Source organism: Ambystoma mexicanum, chromosome 8, assembly GCF_040938575.1.
Source record: "Ambystoma mexicanum isolate Mex_15411 chromosome 8, UKY_AmexF1_1, whole genome shotgun sequence".
In the NCBI taxonomy this organism is placed as follows: Eukaryota; Metazoa; Chordata; class Amphibia; order Caudata; family Ambystomatidae; genus Ambystoma; species Ambystoma mexicanum.
In genome coordinates, this window is record NC_090929.1 from 1,666,523,840 (window position 1) to 1,666,543,816 (window position 19,977).

The 19,977-nt window shown below is 46.7% G+C and overlaps 1 protein-coding gene across 1 annotated transcript in view; it reads left to right on the forward strand.

Moving 5' to 3' along the window:
• Positions 1-19,977, forward strand: part of SEC23IP (SEC23 interacting protein) — a 449,917-nt gene that overhangs the window by 63,095 nt on the left and 366,845 nt on the right. The window lies entirely within an intron of this gene.

Below are 19,977 nucleotides of genomic sequence, written 5' to 3' on the forward strand. Positions count from 1 at the left end.
GACTGGCCTGGCCCGGGTCTGACTGTCGCCCCGGCGTGCAGTGTAAATTAATAAAAACGTATGTAACAGTACACAAGTCAGTTAAACATTATTTTTTCACTCAGATGTGGACTCTCGGCTGACTACTGGTGCGGCGCCCCCTAGAGGCTCTGACACGTCAGGCAACCACCTGATCTGCCTGACACAAAGACCGGCCCTGTGTACAGAATTTACGAACATAAATGTGTATTTTTGGATATTTTCATGATCTCATTGATTCGAAGGGTTCTCCGTTAGCGCATGTTTTGTTAACTTTGCTTGGTGCATTTAGCTTTTGCTGCCTTCTCCTGGACTTTTGCCTTCAGTTTGCCATTCTAGATTTATTTTTGTCTTTTAGTGTAGGTTAGAAATACCATTAAGTTTACTTTCTTGTTTTATGATTTTCACCATGTGTAGGTAAAATGATCCTGTAATATTGGCCACACAGAAGCAAGCCTCAGTCGTGTGTTTCAAAACCAGATTTCCAAATCTGTGTCAATCTTAAATGTGTTGACCGTAGTACCTTTGGAATATGCTATGTATTGGCCCCGCTTTGCAATCTCCCTGACTCCCCTAATACCTTGGTGCCTCAATTTAATGATTGGAGGACTTTACGTTTTGGATAACCTGACTCCCGTCTTGTAAAGAGAGAAGGTAGGCAGGCATCTGTAATGCTTTTGGACGAATTCTTGAGCCCAAGCAGATGGGATCAAGTGTACAAATGATCCAACTCTCTGCAAAAAGATATGTTGGTGGCTAGGAAAGTATTCTATGCCAGTTGAATATGTGAGACACTGTCAAACGGCACAGAACTGTTTAAAGTGTATCAGGAATCGGCAGTTCAAAGAGACTACTATAAAGGCTATTTCATCAAAGAATCTATGGAATACACTTGCCTCTGTATGGAACCAGGAATGAGACACGGACACAAGGGGGTGGGGGAATGCATCTCTGTCCCTGCTTTAAGAGGTGATTCCCTACCTAAAACTAAGAGCCTGTCAATGTCAGAAAGTCCAAAGCAAAACCGTCCCATGTACAAAGTACTATTCTGGCCCTCACATTCTAACAAAATTATGTCTAAGGTGAAAAGGGTAATGTGTTTGGCCTTGAGTGGTTTATAAATGTTCAAAAAAGGAAGAAAACTCAGAACTCCAACACAAACGTTCCACAAGGCTAGCGTTCCTTGTTCCAGGGGGTAGTTCCCTTCTCCTTGTTAAGGATTCCAATCAGCGTCACACACTGGACCAGGACACTTGGTTTTCGCCAGGGATGTGGTGCTCAATAGGAATGCCCTTTCTTTAATTTCAATGAATTAAAATTGAACCGGTACCCGACCCATCTCACACCCCCTTTTACAAATATCCCGGGTCACAATGGACCATGAATCAGGCCGGTTGGTGAAATACAATATTTATTTATTCTTAGAACAAAATCGCACACATTTTAATATTGGGCAGCAATCACCATTGGGGTGATAATTCCAATGGAAATGCAAGCAATGCACTTGGTTAACCTTCTAGTAGAACATATCCAAAGCACAATTTAATAGGAGCACTTTTTGAATTTGGATAGATAGCACCCAAGTTAAGGTTTCCCCCTGCAATGTTCCCTCAACCCACAAATAACCAAATTCTGAGTGGATAGAAAGAAGCAGCAGCTAGTCGGGGATGAGAGGCAGCGAACAGAATCAAAATCCGATGATTTTAAACCCTTTGTAATAACATGAAATGACACTCGGAAATTGACAAATAATTAATGTGCGGTTAAATCTTTGAGACAAATACTTCTCAGGACAACAGTAATGCATAAACCCTAGCAATCGCAAGGCAAGGGATCAACAAGAACCATACAATTAAAAAACAAGTGGAAAATTAGAACATGCTGCAGCCGAATGACACGTTGGAAAGTTGCAATTTTCTCACTTCCCGTTTAAAATGACACAAACGAATTTGAGAAAAAACGGGTGAAATACTTGAATTCTCAATGCAGTTTGTGGGCTGGAGGATAAATATATATATATTTTTTTAATTTCTTTTATTGAATTTATGCAAACAAAACAACACAAACCAAACAAGCAGCATAATCATAATGGTTCCATTACACATCAATTTATCTTAATCGCTGCTCCCACAACCCCTCCCTCCCACCATGAGCCTATTTGTCAATCTCATTCAATGTCTGGCACATGCGGCCGGGTTTCGTTCTCTTCGGAGTCCGTTGGATCTGATATTATTCCAAACAATTCTGTTATTACCGTTTTCCAAGCCAACCGGGTACCCGCCTCCCCTTCATCAGCCCGGCTACTCGCTTCTTGCCATGACACCGTTTCAGCCTCCGTCCATTTCTGCAAGTCCTTCCACCATACATCCACCTTAGGTTTGTGGCATTTCTTCCACCCCATGGCGATCCTGCGTTTCGCAAGCACATACGCCAGATTTCTCAGTTTCTCAATATGCTTGAGTTTCCGTGGCCTAGGGAACCCGCCCAGTAAGCATGCCCAGGCCGTGTCTGTGACGAGAGTAACCCCTTTCTGAGCCAGTTTCTGTGCCACTTCTCCCCAGTAGCACCTAATAATCGGGCACGACCAAAACATGTGTCATGTCAGCGTTTTCCAGGTTACATTTAGGACATACTTGTATTCCAGCGTTTCGGAACTTGGATATCCTCAGGGGGGTCATGTATGCCCTATGTGTTACATACAGCTGTATTTGTTTTAATCTGGCATTTGTAGACACTTTTTTGTGGTAACCCAGGGCACGCTCCCATACCCCGTCCTCCATCGGGGCCCCAACTTCCACCTCCCAGTCCAGTCTCAGATGTGTCAAATCTTTCCCCGCCTTAGCCATCACCACCTCATACAGTCTCGAGATCTCATGACCCCCTTCGGATATATCATATATTGTTTCCAAAACTGCATCTAGTTCTTCTATCAAAACTGTCTCTGGCCAGGTGTTCTTAATCATCCGCTCCAATCAAATGTAAGTGACATATTGGCCCGTGTGTAGCCCCGCTTCTTCGTTGAGTTCTAAACTCCTTAATGGATCCCTCTTGCCAAACATCGCCTAGCGTTCCCAGCGCCACTGATTCCCAGTAGGTCCTAACAATCGCCCTCAGCTGATCATCCCCTCCTGTCAAAGCAACCAGCGGTATCTGCGGGAGGCACGGGACTTCCATCAAACGACAAGCCCTACGCCAAATTTTCCATCCAAGCCTCAACATCTTAGGACACCCCCTCATTTCAGTTTCGCACAGCCAAATCATTTCTTTCAAATAAAACTGGGCGCAGTCCTGTCCAAGCACCCTGTGCTCAGGGGTCACTTCATCAGAAAGCCACTTGGCCACATACTGTAACTGTCCCGCCAAATAATAAACCTCAAAATGAGGCAGTCTGATACCTCCTTTTTCATAAAAGTTCTGCAGTTTCCCTACACATGCTGTTCAATTTACTGAAAAACTTCTTGGGTATTATGTATGGGATATTACTAAAGTAATGCAGGAGCCTGGGCAGAACTACCATCTTAAGCATGGCCCCCCGCCCCATCATCGCCAAGGGCAATCTTGCCCAGAACTGCATGCTGTTCCTAATTTTCTCGACGGTTACTTCCGTATTGTCTGTGTTCTTCTTGCACCGTGTGATATACATCTACGCCCAAATAGCGAAAAGAGCTAGTTGCCCATGGTACCTGTAGCACCGGTAGTCCTTCTACAGGGATCCCTTTATAGCTACCTAGCGGGAATATGACAGACTTTTGGGGGTTCACCGAGATGCCTGACAACTCTGCGTACCTTTCCATCACTTCAAGTATGTATAAGAGATTTTCTTCTGGGTATTCCAAGTACAGCAACAAATCGTCCGCGTACAAGGATATCAAGTGTCGTTCCCCTCCTACCTCAATGCCAATCGCATCATACTGTGCCCTAAGGCATATTGCCAGAGGCTCCAGGGCTAAGATGTAAAGCATCGGGAACCAGGGGCACCCTTGTCTGGTGCCTCTGTCAAGTTGCCATCTTTCGGATATCACCGCTCCAGTTCGGACCCTGGCAAGCGGCTCACTATACAACATCTTGGCCCACCTGATATAGCCCGGCCCCATTCCATACCCTTCCAAAGCAGCCAATAGCCATGACCACTTGACCGAGTCAAAAGCTTTAACTGCATCTAGAGACACTATCGCCATCTCACCCTCGTTCTTACTACCCCATTCGACCACCCGGTGAAGCCGCCTATGGTTGTGCGTTATGTTTCTGCTCGGGACATAACCCGTTTGATCAGGATGTATGAGTTTACCAATCACTTTCTGCAATCAATTTGCTAGGACAGCCGTGAGAATCTTGCTGTCCTGATTTAGCATCGACATAGGCCTGTAGGAACCACATCTATGCTCCGGTTTATTGGGCTTGGGCAGCGGTATTATGATCGCCTCTCTGAGTGATTCAGGCAACCGTCCTATCTCAAACGCTTCATTAAGCATGTACAGCATTGCGGGGGGGAGGATTTCCTCTCTCTATACTTTATAGAATTCGCTGGGGAACCCATCTGCTCCTGGGGTCTTACAGGTAGGCAGCTGCTTCACAACCTCTTCTAACTCCTCCAACGTGATTGGCTCGTCTAACTCCTCCCTCTCCTCTTCACTTATCTTGGGCAGCCCTATGTCTTCTAACGTTTCGATTATCTTGCGCTGGTCACCCCTCTCATCATCTCCGTACAGCACTCTGTAATATTCCACAAATTCTTTGTTAACCCCCTCTTGTGTGGCCACCTCATCTCCGTCCTCCCTAATAGTAGTCCTAATCGGAGGCCTAGGGGTCTCGCTTTTGTATAGCCAGGCCAAAAGGCGGCCTGTCTTGTCTCCCCCCGCGTGCTGCCTCTCAACATATTTCCTATAATTGAGATTGCAGAGTCTTTCCCAATGCCCTGCACATTGTTGCTGTAGTTGGAGTACCAGCTCCGTGTCTACATCACCGCTCTTCAATGCTGTTTCTAGCTCAGTTTCCACCCTCTGCAGGTCAGCCAAGACCCCACCCTGTAACCCTCTTGACTTAGCAATGGCCGCCCCCCGCATCACCACCTTAAAAGCTTCCCATAATGTGCCCGCAGAATCAACACTCCCAGTATTCTCTTCAAAGAAGTTAGTAATCTCTTCCCTTATATCTTCTCTAAAGACGATCTTTGAGCGCCATGTAGGGATCTGCGCCCTCGGGGGGGGGGGGGGGCGCAATCTTGCCATCCGAGGATTAGGGGTGAATGATCCGAGAGGACCCTGGCCTTATATTCGATTTGAGTAATCTCAGACATCACATCTGCTGTGGCAAAGACGTAATCGAGCCTAGTGTGCAGTTGGTGCGGGGCTGAATAGTGCGAGTATTGCCTCTCAGTGGGATGTTTCATCCGCCACGCATCTGTAAAGCCAAAATCAGTTAACAGCATCTGCAACGCTCTCGCCGCTGGGCTAGGCTTACCCACCCTGCCATCAGATCTGTCCACCACAGGATCCAACACACAATTAAAGTCCCCACCCCAGATCACCGCGCTCCCTATACAAGTTCTACGATTGGTACACAAGGCTCTGAAATATGCTGCTGTGTTTTGGTTGGGGGCATACGTGTTTACTATGCATACCTCCCTGCTCTCCACCAGCCCTCGCAATATAGCCATCCTTCCATCAGTTTCAACTACCTCTTGTATCATTTTGAACGGGACATGCGGTTCCACCCAGATTAACACCCCCCGGGCATATGCAGAGTATGGCGAGCCCACTACGGTCCCTCTCCACTTTCTCTTAACCAGGTCCAACTTCTCTTGCGTCAAGTACGTCTCCTGTAGTAATGCGATATCTATTTTCTGCCTTTTCAGATACATCATGATTTTGTTTCTTTTCAGATAGCTGTTAAGGCCCCTGACGTTCCACGTTATTATCCTGAGGTCCCCCATAGGTCATTAATAAGCACCCTCCCGATCCTCCGCCGATTACGCCCCTTCATGCACCGCAAGTACAACATGCTGATTCCTCCAAATAGGCTTGAAACAAAACTTAAACTCCCCATAACCACACACACACTCAACTTCCCATCCCCCCACCTTCTTCTCACCCACCCCTCCCCCAACAATACCCTCCCCAACCGTTGCCCAGCTCCATTCCTGGATCTCGGGCACCCCCACATCTAGCCCTGCCTAGCACAAGCTTCTACTCAGGGCTCAGTAGGGTAAAGCCGCCCTAATGGCCGCTGAAACTAATAATCTATTGGGGTAGGTCGTCCACGTTCTGTTGCTCCTTTCAAAAAACCATTACGCATACAGTTGCCAAACCGTTACCAATTACAGTTACACTCACTATATTCCAGTCCACATTGAGCACCAGGCTCAGATTGTGTACAAAGTTCAGTTAGTTACAGTTTCTCTATACCATCAGGGTCTTCCTCCTTACTAAATCTTCATTCGGTATGATCCTGCCAGTCACGATCCGCTTCTTGTTCCGGGCAGCCCTGCAGATCCAGCCATGTGACAACATCCTCAGGGGTATCAAAAAATAGTGCTTTGTTCTTATGTAGCACTTTCAATCGTGCCGGATACAGCAGCATATATTTGACTCCCGCCGCCCTCAGCCTTCTTTTGACGGCGACGTAACTATACCTCTGCACCAGTATCGTATAGTCCGGGTATGCTGTGATGTTGGTGGATCCTCTCTCTATCGTGCCACCCTTACGAAAATATTCGAGGATCTTTTCTCTGTCCCTGTAATTCAGGATCCTCGCGATGATCGGTCTTGGCGGGGCCCCTGGCCGGGGTTTCCTCATTAGGGCGCGGTGCGCCCTCTCCACCGTAAATCCCTGCGAAAGATTCCCGGCTCCGATCCCTTGTAGGATCATGTTTTCGACATAGTTTGTGGGGTCTTGGCCTTCTTCCCCCTCCGGAAGGCCAACCACGCGAATGTTGTTCCTCCTCGCTCTTCCTTCTGCCTCTTCCACACGATTTTCCAGGTTGGCAACCTGTTGTTTTAAGACATGAATCTCCTTCGCATTGCTCGTGCTAACATCGGTATTAATCTTCACCCCACTTTCCAGACCGCTGGTCCTTTCTGCAAGTGCCCTAACATCTTGACGTAGCAGGGTGAGTTCCGTACCTACAGCATCGATCTTATTCTCTAGAGCTGTGCGTAGGTCCGCCATTGCGAAGTCCCATTTAGCACTCAGTCCCGTTATAGCCTCCAGGATCTGGTGCTTGTCCCCTTCGGGGGCGTCTTCCGCAGGGGTCACGACCATGCTCTGCACCGATGTTGAGGGGGTCCGTTGCGTTTTTGTGAAGTCTCCATCGTGGGTTGCTTAGTCTTGGTTCTCAACCCTTTCGCCGACATGGCGCTGCCCTCCACTCCTGTACGCCTCCGCCTTAGTGCAGCTGTTGCACTGTCCTCGGTCCGACAATGGTCTGGCTCCCAGGTCCCCTAACTCACATTCGAGATGGCACTTCGAATTGTCTTACGGATGGGCTATGGCCTCACACTCCCCATTCAACTTCTGTAGGCCTCGTCGCCCAAGCATCCAATGTTATCTCCTCCTGCGGTCAGCTCGCCGAGGCTCCATTAGCGTATGCCAGGCCGGGCGCTCTCATGGTGCTAGTTCGAACACTCCGCCATATCTCCCTGTCGTACTATTCCTCCAGGCAATTTACCGCAGCCATGTCCCGCAGTTCCGGGGAATCAGTTTCGTTTCTCCTCGGAGGCCTTTCCTTTGTTAGCCGCCATCTTGGTGCCGAAGCGGCCACACAGTCGCACCAACAAAAATATGTATATCTCACGAATCCCGGGGACTATGAACTTCTCCAGTGAACTTCACTTGGCCTGCGGCTTCCGACACCTGATCCCCGAAGTTCTAGGCGCTCGTTGCAGTTTCAACGGGTAACTTTGGCAAAAATAGAGTCGGATCATCAGGAGCTCCTCACGCAGCACGTCCTATTCCATGGCCAGTTAGCCACGCCCCCCTCTGGAGGAAAGATAATATCACAGGGACAATATAGAGGTGAAAATAGGCCTCTACCTTCCAAAGCTCTCTCAATTCGCCAGCTAGAGTGAGGTTCTTTTTAGGAAAATACAGCAGTGAAAAAGAGAATCTGTTTTAAAATGAAAGACACATTTTACTTAAACTAAATTTCTTGGCTAAGAAAAGAGGAACGCCACCTGTGAATATAAAAGTTACGCTGCATTTGTAACCCTTAATGCAGTGTACCCCTTTTCTTTAGGGAAAATGTATTAATTTAAACAAAATATCACAAATTACTTATGATCTATGCAAGATAGAAATGAAGAGTGGCGCTAACGCTTGGAGATCAAGGGCAAGAGCACAGAATTCTGACAGTTGGACAAGTTATCAGGATATGGAGAGGGTGGCTTAGAGAGTGGAACAAAGACAAAGGGTCAAGATGGGGTAGACTATGTGTTATGGGATGTGGGATACTCGCAGTCCATGCTTGGGTTTGGGAATTTTTGAACAGTCAACGGGGTTCTGGTCACTACACCGCTCGGGTCACCAGGTAGCGGAGTCTCTTGGCAAAAGGCAGCTGGGCAAGGTCTGGTCACTGGATGGCAAGTGCAGCTGGGCAATTCAGGTCGCTGGATGGCACAGGTAGTGGACAAGCTGGCCTGGTCTCGGGATGCTAAGGTACCACAGCCTTTCCCCTGTTTAATGGGATTTTAGTGTGATCTTTCTTAATCTAGGCCTTTGCTAGAGTGGAGTCAGCTATGCTTTGGCCTGGCAGTGAAATCTGGTCAGCTTTGCTTTGGCCTTGTAGTGGAAGTCTGGCAGGATGAATGTGGAAGATAGGAACGCAGGCGCTGGACATTCAGGAGCGAGAATGTGGAGCTCTGTCAACCACTCTTATTTATAGAGCATGGTGACATCACAGAATTATTGGTGGGCAGAACTGAGCTAAGCCTACCTCCAAGAAGCATATAGGACAATCAATGTTGGTTGCCTCCTCGAGGAGGAGTCCCAGTTTGAGGTTGCATTTTATGAGGTAAAAATCCACCCCACAGTACTTTTTTGCAAAAATCAGTCATAACCTAATTTACACATTTATGGCACTTTACCAAATCACATGGGCAGATTACATATTGGGCCTCATTAGGACCCAGGCGGAGTGGGTTTCCGCCAGCGCTAATCGCGGCGGACCCGTCCGCCGTACTACGAGTTCCCTTAGCGCCATGGAGGTTTTCTCCGCCTGGTTTTACCAGGCGGAGAAAACCATGGCGCTACGGGACCTCGTTGTTAATTACGCCACCGTATTTTACGGTGGCGTAATTAACTCCTTCCCCACTCCCATTATACCCTATGGGGCAAGAATGGGAATGGGGAAGGGCAGAATGGGGATTGGGGATTTACCGCTCCGCCGAGGTCGGAATGGGGCGGTAAATCCGCCAACCCCCATGGCGCTATCGACGGCTTTCCGCCGTGCTTCGCGGTGCATTTAGCACCGCGAAATCCGCCTGGGTCCTAATGAGGCCCATTGTATGTAGAGCATAGCAGTCCAATCCTCACGGTTGTGGGACCTTGTTTCGCCCTTCTACCAGTTTTTTGGGCTTTTCAGTGAGAATTATATTACTTAAAATCCTAGGACTTTACACGTGTATAGATTATTATTAGGCATATTGGTGTTAAAATTCGCAATGGCATCATGGATACCTTCCTTTATAATACCCAATTCTCTGCCATTTCTTTTCCCCATGTGTCAGTGAAGTCTAAGACGTCTTAAATGAAAGCCCATAAAATCACATTTAAACTGATAACTTTTCACATTTTTGTAAAGTCCTGTCGCAAAGATAAGTCTTACAAGTTTTATGGTGCAGCCATCTTTTTGTCGTCGCAAAAACGCAGTTTTGGTGTGTGGCAATGGTGCTCACAGGAGCCAGCACAGCTGTTTTGCTGATTCTGCTGAAGTGCTGCTTGGTGAGGTGGGGGAAGTACTGCCGAGTGGGTAAATATATCCCACACACTGGATTTCTCTTCACTCTGTTTTATAGTCAAGGAGATCGGTTCCGTGAGTTTCTCTTGATCAACAACACAACTGGTACACAAAATAACGTGGCTCTTTGTCTTTATCATGTTAGGCTACATGCTATACTCTCCTTCCAGGTTTTATCTCTTTTTAAAATATATTTCCACAGCATTTTCCTAGTCCTGATGTACTCTTCTTAGGACTTCTTGGCGCAATATATTTTGCACACTGCCCAGCTTGACAATGCCTGGTATACTTTCCTGCCGGGTCTTTGCCATACGCATTTGCATCTGCCTTGTATACTCTCCTACCAGGTCTTTTCTCATGTGGGTTCCACGCACACTTCCAAACTTGATAGTCTCTTATGTTCTTTATCTTGTACTGTATCTGCTTGGTATACTATCCTGCCAGGGCTTCTCTTATGTGTATTGCATACACTCAAAAACCTGAAAGTCTCTTGAATGTTCACTTGCTCTTTCATGTGCTTCATTAACAATATTTGGGTTTGCCATGGCTGCCAATACGCTCTGGTGTCCCTGCTTCCATTGAGTGGACTCACCGGCTCTTGCTGGTATATTCCATCTCTCACACGGCTAGCCGGTGGTGATGGTAGTTTGGCGTTCCTTTATTCTCACCTCCTGTTTTTTTGCTTCTCCACCTCTTGCAGTTCCTGCTGAGCTCTTCTGCGTCATTTCAGCTTCAGGAAGGCAGGGGCTGCCTTCCAACACCTGCAAACGTCCAGAAGCTTTCCGTCGGCATCTGGGATTCCCGCAGCATGTTCTCAATCGGTCACCTTCCCTTTTCCTTGTCCGCGAGTCTGTTTGCTCCACGGAACACTCTCCAGCATCATGGTCTCGGTCCGTACCGAGAGGAGCAGCGTTCTCCTGCAAGCAGTGCACCTTTGTCCACTACATTGGCAGTTTAAATTTCCCAGCCACTGGTATGCACTCGCAACAACGAGAGCGTAGCTTGTGCTCTTGGCCTCCATTGATCTGCATTACTTGGCTCGTCCTCCTCGACACAGTATTCACGTATTTATGGGAATGGATGTCCATTCTTGACGACTTGCATGTAAAGTCCCAGTAATTGCTTTCAGTGATCTTTAAGGGCAAGCCTGTTCTGGTTAGTTTGTGGGTAGTCTGAGAAGGTGTTTTCATGAGTCTTAAAAAGCAAGTCCGATTTTGACAGGTTGCCTACAGATCTTGTGAAAAGGTTTTCAGTACCCTTCCTAGGTGGATGAGGAGGTGTGACAATATGCCATTAAGGCAGTGGGTATGGGTGTTGTATCTTCAAAAGAAAAAGGGGTATACAATGTCTCGTACGATGGTTCCATATTACTCTCACAGAGGCTGCCTCTTTTGATGACGTTGGACCACGTTTCCTCAACTTCACTGTCTCTTGGCTGGCTCAATTTCGAGTCGTTACTCCAATATGGAAGATGCTCAGTGGGACTGCTGCACTCTACCTGCATAAACTGGTAGAGTGGTATGTACCTTGACGGCCAGTCCGGTCAAGTTTGGCAGCTAGATTAAAAGAACAGTTTTCAGAGAGTTGCATCGAGCGGGCAAATGCTTACGGTAAAGGGTAGCCCTCTCTTTAACGCTCATGCATTAAACATTAAAGTGCACATTGTTAACGTCTTTCAAGAATAAGCTGAAACGTTATTTGCTTGCTAGTTAAGTGACTTCATTGTCCTAATTGGTGGCTTCACCTGTTTTTATTTAATGTTTTTATGTTTAATATTCTTCAGTTCTGTGTTTCAGCGCATTGAAATGGTGTTTTCTTGTATATGCCTGCTCTTAATAAATGCATTTTATCACTTTTGTACTTTCCAGTAACCCATTATTTAAAGGGCCCCTTTCAGCAACTTAAAGGGCCTCTCCTTACCTCCACTTACCCAGAGCTACGTTGCCCCGATTGCACTTCCCCTTTCCCTCCCCTGACACTTCCCTTTTCTCCCCTCCCTCACACTTGCTCTATCTGAATGACACAAGACCGAGTAAGATCGTTTCTTCTTTCCCCTCTGTGTTCCCTCACTTGTCTTGTCGCGCCTAGAAACACTTGTGTACAGGCTTGTTATAAAAGACATATCATGTATCATATCCCCTGCCCCCTAAAAATGTAGTTTGCAAGCTACTAACCAGCCATAAAAAGTCACTTGCCCCCTCATACCCATACAAGCAACACACTGTTCTTCCTCGCCAAGAGTTGACTATCACTAGCCAGTGAGTGCAAAGTGTGAGCCCTAAATAAAATATTCTAATACTTCATACAGGGCTCAAAATTTTCATTCTCCATTCGCCTTTTGTGAGTGATCACTAACTTATGGCGAGCAATAAAGCCTGTTCTGTGTGTATGTGGATAACTGCCGGGGGGGTTGAGGGGCGTGTAACTTTTCAAGCCTGGCTAGTGGCTTGCAACATGAATATTTTGCCCCGGCTTCAGTCTCCAGGAGCAATATCTCTCTGTAGTAGCAAATCCTTAATGAAATGTGTGTGAAGTAATGCAAAATACTGAAATGCACAGCAAGCTAATAGTTGTACTACAGAAGGCGCAGAGCCTAATTAATAAAGTGTGCCCCACTGGACAAAACACACATCAACAATGTTACGCTAGTAGGAATGACCTATACATTTGAAAACTGTGCCAGGGCATAGGCTCTTGAACTGGCACATATTAGTGTCAAGATATTAAATAGAATTGTTGATATGAAATACTAGCATATTGCCATCCTATGCCTATTTACATTTGATCTATCTTTGAGTGTCTACATATTCCAATGTGCTACCAATTGTGTAAGATTATGCTTGCTACTCTAGGGTTCTGCTATTATGATGCTCAATGTGGCAAGTGACCCAGTGGTTATACTCAAATATACCTGCATTTATTTCTGTGGAACACCGTGGAAGGGGAATTAAAAAGCCAAGTGCTGCTGATTGTGAGCCTGGACCTTTCAGAACACCAGAGCAGGTCGGAGTGTGCGGAAACGTCTTTGCAGGACAGACGTTATCCTTAGTTTAGCTGTCTTACACTCTTGCTTCGAATTTTCCATCTAGTGAAAGACGTTGCCTTGAAAGCCAAGAGCGCAAATCGCACGTTTTCATGCCAGTAACGCAGAATGACTCTGCAGCATGTAAAGCACTAACAGTGATTCAAGGAGCCTCCACACTGCAATGCAATAAAGGTGATATTCTTCATCAAGGTAGTCCCTAGAACCCGGGGCACCATCGCCATTAAATGGCTGTCTCACTCTCTTGGAGTATAGATCTTCTCTGCCATTACTTGTCTGTCTAGTGTGGATGCCCATCACAGGTGTATTTTGATCTGACCTTCACCTGCCCTCCATCCATCAAAAACGTAGCCCATTGCCTTATGCCCCCCCTCTCTCATCAACCCCCTTTCTATTAAAATGTTTTTATTTAAAGAAAAAGGCTTTCATTCCTACAACATGCCACTCCCTACTTCTGCATTCTGAGGCCCACAATCTACAACTCCCTTTTACTCATCCTTCTTGCAACCACTCTGCCTGTTGGCATAAACTCCTTCCTCCTACCTACCTTTGCAGCCTCACTCTCCCCCCCCCCCCTGCAGCCAATCATTCTCTACTTTTACCTTGATTCTCCTCTTATTACTCGTTTTATTTATTTTGACTTCCTATTCCAACACCTGACATCACACCTGCAGTTCCTGCCTCCGGTGGCCTTTTGTTCGTAACTCCCACCATCAGACTGGTGTGGCCAAAGTGGCATGCCCACACCCCAGCCCTAAGGTGAGGCACAGTCTAAATCGACTTAATCGGGCAATCCCACTTTCCTACAGGGACAGTCTACCACTGGATACTATTGCAAAGAGGTTATTTTATTGGTTAAGTGAAATGGTGCTTTTGTCTTGTTGAATGATTATTATTTGGTACTGTGAGAAACCAGAGGGTGTCTTACCCGCTAGTCCCTGGGGATCGATCTCTCAGGTGTCCAGGGCACGGCCATCTCCTTTTGGATCCAGACTCTGGGGGTGGACCAGTGAGGGTGGATCACCTGGGTGAGGGGTCTTTGGGGAGTAGGGGTGAAGCACCGATGGTGAGACCCGGTATTCCCCCCCACCCCCCTCTTTTTAATCTTCTACCCCATCCTATTTTATAGGATTTTCCGAAGTCTGAAACCCCTGCCCCCTTACACAAACACTGGGCAGAGGAAGTGGATGACTGAGAGCACCCAAACTAACACATCGTACTGGACATGTCCTGTTAAACGGGTCAGGCACTATACACCTGATATCAATTGGCTCTCCTTACATGAATAACAGGCAAAGCCTAAAGATGAACTCTGAGCAAGGTGAAACACGAGCAGAACTTCTGGGATTAGGGCACACCGACTGGAGCAGAGCAACAGACCATGGGATGAGAGCAGCGGGCCAAAAACCCCCAAGGTTTCCCTACTAGAGGTGGCTACCTCCGACAGACAGCGAAAGACACCTGGAGACAGCCAGATCCCATAAGTGAAGATTGCATTGTGCTTCAAGGATGCCAGCGACCCTCCTGGGTGAACTGCAGAGTTGGGGAAGCGAGGCCAAGCCTGTGGTACTAACCTTGACTCGTGAATTAAAAATAGAAAAACAAGAAATGAGCGCACACAGCCAGTGAGCTGGCAAGGGACCCGAGATCGGTGTGTTAAAGGGAATTAAGTAGCAACATTATATCACAAGTGAAGGCTGCACGCTTGAGGATGAGATTTGAAGAAAGGCAGACCTGTGAATGAACTTTGGAGTAAAAAGGATACATTGTTTGCAGTTATAAAGCAGACCGACAGCAAACGCAAATTTAGTGAAAGTAACTGTGAACTTTGAGTCAAAGTGGTCCTGCGGTGGTCTGGTAAAAGTGCCACGCACATTCGAAAGGGGTCTGAGCACGAATGAGGGAGACACGAAGTACAATAAACTTGGGGAAGGGAGCCCCCCTTGCAAGATTTTGTTGAACTGTGATGTGAGAGGTCTGAACCCGGCAGAGGGGGACCTTTGTGAATTTTATGTTAGAAATACAATCACTGATTTTTCCTTTTGCATACATTTCTCCTTTTACACTTTTTATATAAGAGTTAGGGCCATGATACCTTTGGGTGACCGTGCGCTTTATAAGAAGAGATAACATAACATAACTGTGCAGGCATTAAGTTTTGTTAGCATAGGCCATTTTGATTTGACTGACGCCACTAGGACTGTTCTGTTTTAATGTTTGATGGTCCAGACTACTCCCATCTTCATTATAGAGCTAATTAGGATTTTCTCCGACCCGCCTCCCCCGCCCCCAACATTTTCAATAACCTTTTTACAAATTGTATCCATTGTGTCAGTGTCATTCATACTTGTGATCCCATGCCTTCCCTACACCACTGACTGGACTGTGCTTTACACAAAAACATCTGTAGTGATGATTGTGGGGATGTCGGCTGACTGTGTTGTTGCTTGGCCTGTCACTCTTAATCCCATGACATTGTACTGGAAGGTTTGTTAGTATGTGACAGATTGTTCTTTAGGAGGGCTGCAGGCAGAGGAAAAGTGGGCAAGTTGATTCTGTAACTGCCTTATTCGGTGAGCGTTACTGTTAAACGTTTTTTTCACCACACTGGAAATGATGGATGCTGGAAGAAGCAAAACAATGGTTTAGGTTGTTAGGCCTCCGGCAGCGTGGAAAATGTCTGGTTGTCATGATGCCTACCCCAGGGCATCCGGATCGAGTCTATCAGCCCCGGGAGCTGGCATCCAGATACTCATTAAAACCCCAACAGCCCCAGCTGGGGGCTGTTTGGATTAAGTCCTGGCGCCATTGGCGCCAGGCTGATAGTCTTTACTTGCCTTATGCAGACCATGCTGCAAATGAGTCCAAGCCAACGTGAGGCCTGGATGGGACTATTTTATTACAGGGATTATTTTTTACTCCGGCGTGGTTCTGGGGAAACTTCTTACCTGGGACTACTTTGTAGGCTATTTAAACCACGCCCGAGCAGCAGCTCATGCTTTGTGTTATTCTGCATCCAGCAGCGTAACGCTCACCGTGTCTGCAAGTCAGCATCCAGTCTTCTGCCACGCCCGCCTCGAATCCGAAGCTCCTAGACCAGGGGGGTCTCCAACCTTTACGTTAGCTAGAGCTACTTGTAGTGGAGGCCAACAGTGGAGAGCTACTAGCGGGCGATATCGGGGTGGGGATATTTAGAAACCTCAGAATTTTCACCAAATTTTTTTTGGCTCCATTATTTCCCCTCTTTAAACAGATGGAATAGCATATGCCTTCACGAATATATTAAGGACTTCAAAAACCTCTTTATTGCATTATTATTTATTGGTAGCTGTCTCAAAAAGACAGATATTTGTTGGACTTCCACACAAATATCCTGCAATTTTTGTGCCCCTTCCTTTGCGTTTTATGCAGGCTTTCTACATGCTAGGCACACTATTGTTTTCCAAATGTGCATTTCACACTTCCATAAAAAAAAAAGTAATTTCCAAATTGAAAAATGCTGCTTGCATTCACGAGTTTTCTTTGAAATGTTTTTTTTGTCAGACACCACACATACTCCGTTATTTGCCGGTACAATAGCTCAGCGGGTTGAGCGCTCGCTGCTGCGATCTGAGCGTGATCTGCAGGTCAAAGTCCCGGCAAAGCCAACACATCCTTTCATCCTTCTGAGGTCGATAAATGAGTACCAATTTCAGTTGGGTGATATTGCATGTAAATATGTGCTCTGTAAAGCTCTTTGGATAAAGGCGCTATATAAATAACACATCATTATCATTATTTGGGTGCCACTCTGTGTTTTAGTACAAGTTATATTTATAAAGATTTTAAATGCTTGTCAAACTGGTTAATCACAAATAAATGCTTCTGTTATGCTGATAGCAGTTTTTAGAAAATTAAACTGTGCGTTCATGGGTGCCAACTTTTGATTTTCACTACAGGGGCAGAAATATCCCCACCTCAGCCCTGAATATAAGCAAGCAACCAGCCCAACCCATACCCTGGCCAAACACATTGTATAGCACTTTTTTTATAAGGCATTGCAAAAAGTCATACAATTAACAACCTGTAGTTTTGAATATATAACATCTCAGCATCGGTCTGTCAACCTGCTGAGCTACCCTGGTAGGCTTCTACTGTACAGCGTGTCTATGGATCGCTTAATGTACTAAAAGTGGGTGTACCTATGTCATGGAAGTGATTTAAAGGGGAAATGTACAATGTGGAATTTGGAAAGAAGCCACATAAAAGAAATTGTACCATATTCTAAATATTATTTTGAACATTTCCAGGCGAGCGGCTACTGTGATATTTTCATTGCGTGGTCACAATGATCCTGATCCTGCCCCAGCCCCTCCAACATCTCTGGCAAACAAGAGCAGCTTGCTTAAGCAAGACTGTCGTGGGGGCGCAAAAGGCCAACTGTGGTACTACAGGCGGCCTGCAGAAGCATAACGTGATACTGACATTTGTCAGTGGATTCACAAGCAGCTCCATGTGGCACAGCAGCCAAGCTCCCCGCCCGCAATTGGGGCGACCAGGGTTCGGATCCTGAACATGGAAAATAGCTGCAAAACGCACCATTAATAATATAACTTAGGATAAATGTTTATTTTTCGGTATCTTCAGCGCGGGCGACTGAAAAGGCTCAGGCGAGCTACTAGTCGCCCGCGATCGACTGTTTGGCGACCTCTGTGGACCTAGACAAAAGGAAAAGAAAGGAGAAGAGGTTAGATCACGGACATTATTTGATTCCTTACCTGATTCCGGACCCAGCACATCTCCGAGCCTGGAAAAGACATTATTTCAGCACGCGTCGCTTCGCCAGCATCAGCGCCGCGTTATACTCACCAGTCCACCGCATCTTTCAACTCTGCACTGCCTCCATCATTTTCTTCGTCGAAACCCAGCACCTGCGGGGGAACACAAAAGGAATCTCAAGGTGAGCCGAGGAAACCGACAAAGACAATCTCTTTGCCACCATAGGCTTACCTGCTTTACCACCGGAGGTATTATCCTTTAATTCGCTGCATCTTTCTGTGCCGCACCTATAAAGGGATAGAAAACAGCAAGTTAAACTCATGCAACTTTTACCGGACAGTGTTTGGTAATACAGACTCTTGCCTGAACGCCATCAGCTGCCTCCAGGCAATATTCTTTTGGACCCAGCTGCAACCTAACGAGGGAATGGAACAAGAGTGAACATCGGACATATTGAACTCTTTGAACTTTATAGACACCGGAGTCAATATTCCTCCGGAACTCCTCCAGTACCTTCAAACCAGTGAAGTAACCGGTATCTACGCACCCCTGCATGCCATGCAGGATGGAGAGCTCATCATTTAAAAACATAAGGTGAGGTTACCAAGAGGGGATATCGGAGGTGATTAGTGGGGAGAACGAGAACAGTTGGGGGGGGGGGGGGGGGGCATCACTAAAGTCCACGGGTGGCTAAATCCCTTTCTCCACTTGCAGGAGAATACTTCTACGAGTCCAGGAAACTAGATTAGGCGGGCCAGTCCAGACTGTCATCTCTTCACTACGCATCACGTTGGTGGAGACCGCAGCTGTCCGGGTCCGATCCACGCCCCTGTGGGAACCAGGTGAGCGTAACACTGGTTTACAGTTGTGTACTGTAATGAATCCAGGAGGTTTGTCCATCCTCCACAGGGTGCGGGGGCAGCCTCCCTCTTAGGCGACTAGAGAGGAGGGCCCACTACGCAACACCCTCCCTGGGATCAGGGCAAGGAGATCCCACTGGGGGTGACCCAGATTCTCATTCTGGGGACAGGGAATGACCTAATGACAGCAACATCCCCTCTCCCCTTCCCTTGGAGTCCGACATACTTGTAGTGTATATGGGGACTAAGCAGGACCATTATGTACAGAGCCAGTATAAGTTGAGAGGCTTGGTTTCTGTCCTGGATATGGTGCTGCCTTTGAATGAACACTGTTAATAGGGAAGGAATCCCGGTAGTCACTAGTCCACCAGACAGGTTGGAAAAAGTGTCTACTCTGTCTATGCCCGGGAAGGGAAACGCATCAAATTATATATGAGACAGAGCTAAAAAAACAGGTTGCACAACCAAATAGGTTCCAAAGAAACCCGTATATAAATGTTAAATTAATACACATTAAGAATTAGTAAAACACACAATAACAATCATCACACAAATGCTAAGTAAATACAAAAGGATCTTACTAGATCATCACATAAAAAAACATAGGATTTCGTCATTAACAATCAAGTGGTTGATTAACAAAGTGAAAGATACATTCAACATATAGCTGGTACTGGATCAGTTTCTAATCACTATTAGATAACACAAGTTGTTCTTTTCCCTGTACCAATCCAGGAAAATGTCTGCCTTTGAATGAACACCTGGACTAACCAGGTCGTTTTTTTTCCAATCCACGGATGAACAGCCAAACGGAAGAGAACATCTGCTGAGCAGGACAAATCTCACGCGAGTGGAGCCGAGCAAGGGAGGAGTCCCGCGCAAGACGTACGCCGAGGAGGAAGAAGGACGTTGGAGCCCTGACGAAAACTGAGTCTCTAAGCATCACAGGACCCCTCAGGCAGGGAGCACGCCCCCGCCAATGCAGGCAAATGCTGAGACCACCAATTACCACATGGAGAAGATCACCCGAATCGAAGAATTACCAGGGCCAGAGAAGGGGCAAATCCAGAATCTGCCGGGCTTAGAAAAGAGCCTGTAGCCCGCGAGGGGCAAATCGAGAATAGTCCGGGGCTAGAAGAGCCCATAGCCCACGAGGGCCGAAACAAGCAACCGAAGAGGCGGTAGACTCTTTATCGTCCATAACGGATGAACTGCGAAACCAGGAGGGCCCTCGACGCCTGTAGCCTGCGAGAGATCAGTCAAGTAACCATCTTGGTCAGGAAGACCCATAGCGCACAAAGGGAAAATGGGGGGGACCTAAAGGGGCGATAAACTCCTTTTGCCTG